Source organism: Mixophyes fleayi, chromosome 5 (assembly GCF_038048845.1).
Source record: "Mixophyes fleayi isolate aMixFle1 chromosome 5, aMixFle1.hap1, whole genome shotgun sequence".
NCBI classification, from domain to species: Eukaryota; Metazoa; Chordata; class Amphibia; order Anura; family Limnodynastidae; genus Mixophyes; species Mixophyes fleayi.
In genome coordinates, this window is record NC_134406.1 from 222,860,316 (window position 1) to 222,872,490 (window position 12,175).

Consider the following 12,175-nt stretch of genomic DNA (forward strand, 5'->3'; position numbering starts at 1 on the left):
AGAACACTTACTACAACTTAAGGGGAAGGGGCGTTTATCCGTAGTCAATGTATAGTAAAGGCAAGACTATCTCGAGCGACACAGCATCCACTTCAAGTTATAGGCATCTCTCAGGTACTTGTTTTTCAGTCATCTCTTGCTCCAGATATATGTCTAGTCTAAGTGCCGATTACTAGTGATGAATACTATTACATTTGTTTGAAATCAGGCGCAAGTGTAAAAATCTAGTTTATATATAGTAGACAGTCATAACATACTAATAAATGAATTCCTGGAAAAAAAAACAAAAAAAAAACACTTTTAAATTTTTTATCGTTAATGCCTGTATTACTAACAGGAATCATTAATTGAATAGGTTTTTTTTCTGTGCGTTCTTTTGTGATTTTATATTCCACATATATTGGATGTATCCTGCAGTATTTTGTCTAGTAGAGCAGAGTAGAATTACACCAGTATTCATCACCACACGTATCTTAACATTCGCTCTTTGTTGAATTTGGGCGCACGTATACCCGATTTACGTGCTTTTTAAAACCAATGCACATTGTGCTCAGTGGGCCTGATTCATTAAGGAATGTAAGACAAAAAATTAGTAAGTTTTCCGTTGGACAAAACCATGTTACAATGCCAGGGGTGCAAATTAGTTTATAATTTTGCAGTGAAGCTAAATACTGGCTGTTTTTTTATGTAGCACACACATACTTAATAGCTTAATATGTACACTGAAATTTAAAGTTGATCTAGAACATGCCTTACCACAACTATAAATCTGCCATCACATTTTAAATTTGCCTCCCCCTCCAACGCATCATGTTTTTGCCAAGGTGCAAAGTTACTCATTTTTTTAAAATTTACTTTCCTTAATGAATCAGGCCTAGTATGAGTGTCTTAATGAGTCAGGAACACAGAATTAATTTATGGTCTTGTTTATAAAGATGCTAGTATTATTCAACTTATTTTTAATTGTACAAAAATTATCAAAGTAATGCATGAAGCATTTCATTTATCATTTTAAATGGAATTGTTAACAATTATGAATAATTAAAACTTATGAATGAAGTGGTGTAAATCTCAATATTTAATTTATTTATTTGTAATCGCTATTGACAAATTCATACAAATTCATACTAAATTGATCTCTTTAAGTACTTCATAAAACATTTTGTTTTTGCTTTTCTAAAGCTGTTACTTTATACAGGAATTTTCAAATACATTTATTGTGGGAATTTGCCCAGTAGTAGTAGTAGTAGTGGTAGTAGAATCAGGTTACAAAAGAAATCAGTCATGGACTGAATCAAATCAAGACATGTATAGGACTCACTCAATGGGACTGAATGATGGTCACTGTTCACAGTGTGCATTTATCAGCTTAAGGAAGTTATTGGTTCCCATAGTACAGTATATGGCAGTGTGTGACCAAATGAAACAAAAATCTGGTAACTGAGCATATCTGTAATTATCATCTGCACAGGAACATACTTCAAGCAACAGCATAACCATGAAAGTAAGAGGAATACTATAAATACGCATCACCAAAGTTCCCACCAGTATAATTGCATATTGATTGGTCCATATGTTGCAAGTAACTTGACATTAGTGTCTTTGATTGTTGTTGTTTTTATTTAATAGACATGACTCCAATAAACTAGAGTTGAGTGAATCGGTCAAAATTAGATTTGAAACCAATCTGTCTAATTCATTTGGAATATTTGTAAATTTGTGCATCGATACATCGATCCCATAGTTAAAATAACATTTTCTGCATGAGGTTCCAGAGGGATCTTTCCACCTAAGAGATAGTTTTGTTTTAGTCAAGCTTACTGAAGTTATATGCTTTTATACTTCTACTGATTGTGAACCCAGGTACAGTGATTTTTTTTACAACTATTATTTTACATTGTTAATAATAGCAGAGTACATGCAATCTCCAACATCATCAATTTGCGGAGAATTGCCATTTTAATTGTTATGTGCCGGCATTGAATTTGCTATATCTTGCATTCAGTGATGGTAATTTTCCAGATGTTTCTCCTAAATGAGACTATTATTTATTTTCAAAAATAATATCAGAGCTGATACTCCTAGGTTTGTTCCCTACAAACCATGTCTGCTAGTGCACATGTCCTTGGCCATTGACATATTATCCTTATTAGTTTTGAAAAAAATCCAAACTGATGATTTTCCATTAATAGTGGTAGCTAGCCTCTATCATGAATAATTGTAATGGATGTCAGGTTTTGAAGTCCTGACTGCCATGGTACTTTCTTTTATCGAAATTTTATTGTCTGAAATTATAAATTTCCCTTGAAAGTGGATTGATTGGATTTTTTTCTGACAGTTCCACAAGTGTAATATGACAGGTTTGAAAAGGGTATTATGTGACTGGTTGAATACGGTGTAACCTATGGCTTTCCAGCTTTTTTGAATGACAAGTTCCAGTTTGCCCTCTGGTAGGCCATCCTGTGCTTTTAGCTCCACAACATTGAAGAGCCAGAGGCACTGATAAAAGTCAATGACTGAAGGCCCACCTACCTTGCAGCTGGTGTTCTGCCCTGTCTGCTTCTCCTCTGTAGCTTTTCGGGAGCAGTGCAGGGAACTGGAGTCCATACACATATGAAGCTTGTATTGCTATGCAAAGTAAATATGCTATGTAATCACAAGTTTGATATTTTAAGGTCTCTCCCTATATTAAAATAAGACCCCTGTCACAAGAACTACATTTAAAAAAAATGTTGATTATTAATTAAATTATTTATTATTTGTGTTTTTATTGCTACACAATATTTATGAAGCAATTCTAATCTAGCATTATCAAATAACCAGGGAGCTTGATAAATTTTATTTATGTAAAAATCATTAGGGATCCAATTCAAAGCTATATGGGTCTATTTATCATGAACAGCCCCTTCATGGCAATATGTAAATTTTCAATGCTACTTCTTACAGCGATAAAAACAATCCCTTACACCAAAAGTTAACAGCAATAATCTGGTTCCACAGCGATACTGGCAGAGAGTAATTAGGCTTAACCTACCACTTCACCAGGCCTCTCTTTGCAGATGTGTGCATGCATGAGCCAGCTTGATAGATTTGGAATTTAAAGTAAAGTTTAAAAATAGATTAAAAATATTTAAAAAAGCAATATGTAGAAACTGTTGTAGAATAATTGAAAAAAATGTAAAAAGGATTTTAATCTCTTATTGCCACTGTGAAATGGTGATAACAGAACACGTATTGTGGTGGTGGAAGTCAAATTAAAGTTATATTCACAGGGGAAACCTACACTTTCGAAAGTGGGTGACTCTTATTACCATCAGGGTTATCACTGGCAATACACCTTTGATGTATACGGGGAAACTGAAAAAAACTCTAGCTCCCATGGTCACTGGTAATAGGGCTTTCTTAATTCTGCCCTTTAGTACATGTAACTTCACTGAGGAATCCCTGTCTAAAAAGCGCACTTGCTAATGGGAGTATGAGCGTGATAAACATCATTATGTATGCAAAATTGGATAAAATTAGAAGATTGTGCTTAGGTGCTTTCCTCAAGTTCATCCATGTCTCTTCCAATCAGCAGCCGCAAGGACTCCATCAATGCAGAAGAGGAGGAAGAAGGTAAGAGAAAAAGAGGGGAGAAGAAAGGGTATATATGAGCAGCACAGGGGAAAGTGGGTTTTGGGGGCAAATGGAGAAGAAGGTGGGGAGCTAGATAATACAAAGGGTGGACAAGGACACACAGGGGGAGACAGAGTTGCACAAAATTAAAGACAGACACAAAGGGAGGGTAAAAAAAGAGACACCGACACAATGCCCCCCGTGTGATCGGAGTGGCCGCATGCTGCCTCAATACAGGGATAGGCAGCATGCGGCCAACTGTACAAGGATATGGCAGAACGATCCTACTGGTGCCCATAGCAAGCTTGCCAGCTGGGCATTTTGTACACAGTACAAATAGAGGGGCAGACGTGGCGTCCACCTCGGCTTTGCTCCATGGGCGGTCGCACAAGCCGCATCACCCTCACTACTGTCCTACTGTAACCTCCAAATCAAACAACTTAACAATTCTTGCTTCCACCATTATATACAGCCTCAGCTTTTTCTTCCTCTCATTACATCTTCTAAGTAATATTGCTTTATCCCTAGTGTATTTTATTTCTGTTTCTTCCTTTGTTTGCCATTAGCTCATATGGGCATAATACATTTTTTATGGCTGTCCTAAACCTGATGATGGTGAGTGTTAGTCCATATTTGAACACTTGAGAAAGGGATTTGTTTAAAATCCAGAGATGTTTATCTTCAGAATACAGTACTTCACTAAACCTAGATGATGTCACTTACATTGAATCCATCTCTTTTATACGGGTGACAACACTAGTGCAACCCAGTAAGTAAAAAATCTACTATCAGCTCTAGTTATGATTTCTGCGGTGATTCCGTCATAACTCAAAGATTATAGTGCCTTGGCCTGTTCCAGATGTTGTGTAGATCAGCCCTAAGACCTCTTACATGTATCAGACACATTATTTATTCTCATATTTTTCTGTTATGACTTTATGTTTTAATTCTAACTGAACATTATGGTCTTTTACACTGAGCCTATTTTGGCACTTTTTGGGCTGATCATATTCCAACATCAATATCAATACATTTGTACCTGCACAAGTTATACCCTTTTGTTTTGCGAAGACTTAGGGCTAGACTTACTAAGCTGCGGGTTTGAAAAAGTGGGGATGTTGCCTATAGCAACCAGATTCTAGCTGTCATTTTGTAGAAAGTACTAAATAAATGAAAGCTAGAATCCAATTGGTTGCTATAGGCAACATCCCGACTTTTTCAAACCCACAGTTTAGTAAATATACCCCTTTGAGTTTTCAAAAAATGCCAATAGTTTGATTAAAACCTCCTGTCACAGCAAACATTTATATGAAAATTGCCAAATAAGTGTTTTTGTTTTTAGTTGAAATCATAAGGAAGTGAACTAAAACCAAATGTAGTTGTTTTTTTGTAAACACCACTAAAAAATACTTCTTCCTTTACCATCATTTCACCTATCTAAAATGGCAAAGAGCAGAATTCCACACATAGGTTTTCATAATTAAATTTGCACTTGAAAATTATCTTTTTTTTGTTCTATATTGTACAGTCTTGAATGATATGAATAAAATGTGTAGGAGCAACAGAGGCAGCCCAACAAGACATATCATTTTGAAAACTAGACAACCTACTGAATCAATTGTATTTATTGAATTCATGGTGGTGTCAGATCTGGGCTTTATAATACAACATTCTCTGGATTTATATTGCTTATTGTATTGTAGAGTTTTATTGTCTGGTGATCACCAGAAAATACATCTTAAGGGGGATATTCAATTGTCAGCGAGTTGTTGTTTTTGAGCGTGTTAAGTAATTTTAACACTGTTTTTTATCATTTTTGAGTGGGTTAACTTTACCCGCAATTGAATTCCATTTTTAAGACTACGTTTTTTTCATCAAACGGCCCTCTCGCGCTCCAGTAGAAGGTTTATTGAAAGTATAGGGTGTGCGAAAGGCAGATAAAAGCTATTCAATTGTTTTTTAACGTGGCGGGTAAAACAGGCAAATATGCTGTTTTATCTTGTACCTTCTTGAGGTGTGTTAAAAATAAAAAACCTCTGAAAAGTATTGGAAATCATGTAAAAATGGGGAAAAAAAAGTTAAACTTATGTTTATCACTAATGCCTAACGTGTGTAAGTTGATTTTCTTGTGAAAAAATATTGAAATAAAAAAACCATAAATAAAATAAAAAAAATAAAATCACTATTTAATTAGATGTATATATGTTTTTGGTACAAAATAGAATGTAGTAATGTATTTTCCCATGGTATAGATGATTGTATGGTAAAAAATAGTTCAATAAAAAATATGCTAAAAGAAAGTACTGTAATGTAGATATTATCAATGTGTATCAATTTGTAATGCAATCTAATGTATGGAAATGTATGCAAAACCATTTTTTTGTGTGTTATACATGACAGTGTTAAAACTTCCATTCACTCCCTTAAAATTTCACAAACACAATTTTTAACGCACGGGGGCAGCGGTCCCTCTTTTTTAATTGAATTGCACGAGTTTTCACGCTTCGCTAACACAAAACGGTCGCTATTGCCGGCAAAAACCCAAGGGAGATTTTTGATTTTTAAACACAGTGTGGAAAAATAAAATCTCGCTGACAATTGAATACCGCTTAAAGGGGACGTTTCATTTGAAAGAGGGGAATCTCCTTTTTCAAACATGGGTTCCCTTAAGTCTCTAAATACCAGGATGTGGGAGATCTGCACATTAGAAACTCCTTTCCCATACTGCGCTCCTTAATGTTTACTGTATTGTTGGATGTAATTGTCTGGTGATTACATGTGATCACCAAACAATACCTGGTAAAGGACCATATAATTTTAAAGAGAGGAATCCCCTTTCCCCATACCCTGGCTCTTCAATTTTTTTCTGTAGGAAATGAGGGTGGAGGCATGGTTTAAAGATGACATCATGTAACAGTGTAATATTATATTAAGCCTCTCCCCCATCCACCCCCAACAGAAATTGGCAATGGAGAACAGGTAAGTATATCTTTAATTTTTATGAACCACCTGTGTGCTAATAACGATCCCCACTCATTCTTAGCACTGAAGGGGTTAAAGAACTTTTAAAACAAGCAATAAAGCCCATACCATTTAAATTAAGTTGACTAAAACTGTTAAAACAGTTTGGACTAGGTTTTGTTAAAAATGACAGATATTTGATTATTGCAGTTTATTGGCATTTGAAATTATTTTTCATTGAATTTTATTAAGATACAAGAATGAATCCACTTCTTTAGACCAAGAGTGCACATACATTTTGGATAAATGTTAATTAGTGTTTTGTTCTTACAACCACTGACAAATCTGCTATTTTGCACTAGTTATTTTAAATGGATATAATGTTTTATACTTTATCGATTGTGATTAAATATAGCAATGGCATTTGAATGAAAGATCCTTGGCATTTTTTAGACATATATATAATAGCAGCAATTATATAAATGAAAATTAAGCCTAACAGCAAAGTATGTGCTTTAAGACTGCTATTTAACAGGCATCTCAATGAAATAACGTCTGAGATATTATAAAGTGAAATTACAACCTGTAATAATGGTACTCCATAGATTGAAGACATTACATTACATTTCTGTTACAAATAGGTTGTTTTGTCACATAAATCCAGATAATGGAAATGCGGGGACATTTATGTCACGATTTAATTTTAAGTGCATGAAGAAAGATAAATGTTACCATGGATGGTGATGTTTACTTGAATCTGTGGACATTCTATAGTTCTATGGAAAAATATGTATATTGTGGATAATAAATTATATTATAGAGCAACAATCTCTTAGATGGCACAATGTTATTTATTTCAATTCATCTTGCTGACATCTAATAGTTGATAAAGGGGTGGAGATTTGCGCTCACCTCCTAATGGATGCAGGAGCTGCAAACAGGACCAGGGATCCCTCCCTAGTGATACAATGGCAAACAAAATTTTCCTGTGAGCTCACTGGCTAAATAATTATGATACCAATATATATTGTATAGTGTGTCAGATATATATTAGTTGGTAACCTCTAATGATTGAATACTACTCGATAGTTTATAAGGTCTCTTTATTGATCCCTATCCATATATTAGCTAAGAACAGGCAAAGAAGCATTTAATAAAACAAATGTGGATCATAATATTACATGTAGTTATGCTATGTTAAAAATTCAATTCAGGATAGAGCAGATAAATAAACAGTACTAGGCCTGGTAAAACATATAGCGAGTCCACTAATGGACAAGCTATTTTGATAAAATGTGACCTTTCGATTGCCTATATATAGAAATTAAAATAGAAATAAAAATAAAAAAAATATAGATATCCACATTTGTTTTATTAAATGCTTCTTTGCCTGTTCTTAGCTAATATATGGATAGGGATCAATAAAGAGACCTTATAAACTATCGAGTAGTATTCAATCATTAGAGGTTACCAACTAATATATATCTGACACACTATACAATATATATTGGTATCATAATTATTTAGCCAGTGAGCTCACAGGAAAATTTTGTTTGACATCTAATAGTGCTTACACCTATACTTGTAAGTGAGTGGCTAAAGATACTTGTACTTAATTCACTTATAAAATCACAAAGTATAAATGAGGATTCTTATAAATTAAAAAAACTAATTAGTGCTGTATTGGAGAAAAATAATACAAACTATATTCACAGTGAGCATCAGAAAATATACTGTTAAAAGGTCCTAACGTGACTTGACTTAATTGTTTAAGCAGTCCATAAATCTCCTCCTCTTTTTTCATATTTAATATTCATATATGTAAATGCATATAAAGCCATCCTACAGTGACTAGCTGAGTAATTGACTAATGGAGACACATGGGTCACAGGTGCAACATTAAACTTTTACCAATACAATTTTCAGGAATTAAAGGTGAACCTTTCTGCTGTGGTGTGGAAGAAGTGCCAGTTTTTTTAGAAATGAATTTTTAAATACTTTAGTGAACAATTGGATTGGGATGGATTTGGGAAAAAGGTGATTCAAGGTAACTCCTACTGCTGTTGCATCTAAAACCAGGCAAATGTTGAGACAGGTAATGTCGAATCTAAATCAGATTGTTCACCTGTAAGTGTCAGTTTATCAGTTATGAGCTCATCAGCTGAAGAGAGAATTAAATACACTGCATGGTTTGAGTGTACAATAAACTCTGCTTTATTAGTTACAAATCCCTATCCATATAGCAAAAAGCACATATTACAGAAAACTACGCCCCAAAAGGTTTTAACCACTCATGCTCTCTTCACACAGATGTTACTATATTCTCTCATTATCACACAGGAAAACTCCACAGGGGGTTGGCTTATCTCCTGTCTGCTATGTCCAAGGTTATAAGCATAGTCTTGCAAATAATAAATTACTCCTACAAAACAGGTGCATCTAATTTGTAATTAAGCTATAACAGAACAAAATGGCTATAAGGCAACAAGATGGCGTCAGCTTAGCAAAATCACATTTCTCAGTTGGGATCTCAACTTCCTCAGTCACTACTGCTTATATTTCCTGATGATGAAGGTATCCAGGAGAATACGGGTTTAGTCGAGTGTTGTCTTAGTTATTTTCTATTTTGTTTCTAAATATTGCCTAAAGGGGTTTTTTTTAGCTCTTGAGTGTGGTTTAAAACAGCCTTCTATTACATTTTAGCATCTTGAAATGTAATAAAATATGAACATGAATTTATTTGCATTTTGGTGTTGTCAGAAGCATAGGTATGAGTGTAGACACTTGTAGAAATGAGGAGATTTGAGGCTGGGTTACAAGTTTAAATATTTATATCATAATATGAACCAATATCTAATACTTTTATTTTTCTAGACACATATAGATCTGCAATAGTAAGGAAAAGAACTGACAGCAACTGTGTTTTTGTTTTAAACAGCCCTTTCGGTGCAAACAGCCCTTGAACTTTTAGGGGAAAACCTGTTCGCTAAATTTGGAGCACTAGCTTTACCAGAAATTCTCATACTTTTACAGGTTTACAATACTAACCCATTAGGGAGATGTATAGAACACAATAAATGATTGTTAGCCTACCTTTGGGTGGTCTACATAAATGATAGTATTTTTTCCATTTATCAAAGCGCATAAAAGTAAATACTTTCTATTGCCCTTACAAGCAATGAGGATTGTACAAATAAAGCACGAGTTTGATGTTTCACATGTTAATAATTTTAAGATATTACACTGCGTCTTCATATCTGAGCGGATGCGTGAACACCTATACCATAAAAATGACCTTTTCTCAGTGTTGCTATGGAAATAGAAAGCTTGACATTTGCTGAGAGACAAATCACAATATCTACAGACTTGTCAAGTGCCTAAGGTATTGTAAATAAGATTATTTAATTTCCTCTCAGTGATTTCTGTACTACAATCTTTCAATCCAACAAAATTGAGTTGGCTTTGAAGTAAACTCTTAAATCAGTGCATTCTCAAGGAAATATACGATAACCTATAAATGGTTTTGGTAACCAGCGGCCATTTACCTTATGATAACCTATACATGTTTTCAGGGACTATAGACACAAAGGCGAATTGTTTTCTTTTACAAGGGAATTTTCCACTGTAGTCTAATAATCTATTTCCTATATATAGGTTACCAGCACAAGGACAAAACAACTACCTTTTGTTTAATTAGAATCAAAGTTGATATAATTATATATCACATCTAATAAGAGTTTAGAAGAGCTTGGGGATGAATTATTAGAACCATTAGTATTAAAATATAGTATATTTAAATAATACCAGTACTATTATTATTATTATTAGTCCTTTATTATAATATTCCAATGTTTTCTGCAGTACTATAAAAAAGGGAGGATAAACAAACATACACTGACAACAACAGAAACATGCAGTTACACAAATGATGAGCCAACTTTGTTCTCTATGTCTTAAAATGTAAATGTAATGTGTCAATCAATACAAAAGGCACATGTGTATTTTGGACAGTTCAGTCAAGTCCATATCCATAGAATGTAAAGTATAAACCATTGGTTATCACCATCGACGGTTCAAAGTTTATTCCTCCTCTGTTTCAGCCCTTGTGAACCAGCCATAACCACTGACCATAAAACAGCCTACAATTAAATATTGTTTTGAAAAGCAGATTTGAATAACAATGTAACAAGGCCAACAGGGAGTACTAAAAGTGTGGAAAGATCATGTGAATATATCAAGGGCCTACATTAGGAGAAATGATGGACTGATGTAAGCACTACTCGACTGTGTGTGGTATGGTAGTGTGTTGTTCATGACACCTATCTAGTGATTCAGTCTTAGCTCAGTTTCTCTTTACACAAGGTATATGGGTCAATGTGGGCAAACAGGCATCTCTGCACATGCAGGTGTGATAAAGATAAAACATCTGTAGAAGAGATGAGGCAGGTGAAGTGAAGTGGTGCACACATGTAGTTTGTGTAAATAATTGCTACCTCTCCTTTAGCTTTATGGGTGATTCTTTTGCTCACTTGTCACAGGGCTGACACTTACTTGTTGGTTTACAAGTGCACTCTTCTTTACTCTCCTCTTGTTTGGTGGCTGATGGGTAATTTGTGCTCATCATTAACCCCACTGGCAGGGTCCTTATCCTGATGTCTTTTAAGTGGACAATGTAATCATATGGATATGTATATGTAATATATCTTTTTTTAAATCTAAATGGGATTTACAATATTAAAGATGGGCCACATGTCCTTCCTACCACTGCCATCAAATAAATGTACAAAATATCAGAGTTTCGGCAATTGAATACTTTACCCTAACAGAAAGAGGGAGTGATCATTTGGCAGACTGTGGCTTAGGAACTACTTCTGGATACATCATTTTAGGACTTTGCATCCATAGGGCTTTAATGAAACCATATATATGAGAGATTTGAGATAGATATTCATGTTATTATTGGATTGCCTATGGTATGTATTTATCCATAATATTTTTAAATATGAGTTGAGGACATTACATGTAAACCTTTTTTCCATTGCATGCGCGCTATTTTAAACAGATGGCAAACTGTTCTGACATTATTCATATTCTTTCTGGTAGACACATGCATTTTATTTGGGTGTTGCACTATTGAGTTACCAAACTATTACACTATATTTGGTTATCTATATTTCCATTTTCGGTACCCTTGTTCAGAGTTAAAAGATTGAGTAAATGTTGCCACTGCTGTGACTTGGAATAACGGCAATGATGTTCTTATACACATATACATATATAGTATGCATACAACTAATCATCTTGTCTTATTGGCCTAAATATACCAATATTACTTCACTATCAAGCACCTTGTTTCTTCGAACTCCCCCCATTTTTTTTTAGATTACTATACTTACTAGACTTACCATCTGAATCTTTTAAGGCTGACAGCCAATTACACATATAAGGGAGTGTTATTGAGTGTATACAAGCATTGTGTTAATAGGTAGAGCACCATTGTTTTATGCTAATTTGTGTTGATCTATTGATACTTATTTAAGCTATCTGCGATCATTCAGTTTAATCTTAATATTATTTTTCAATAATTTTGAACTAAGAA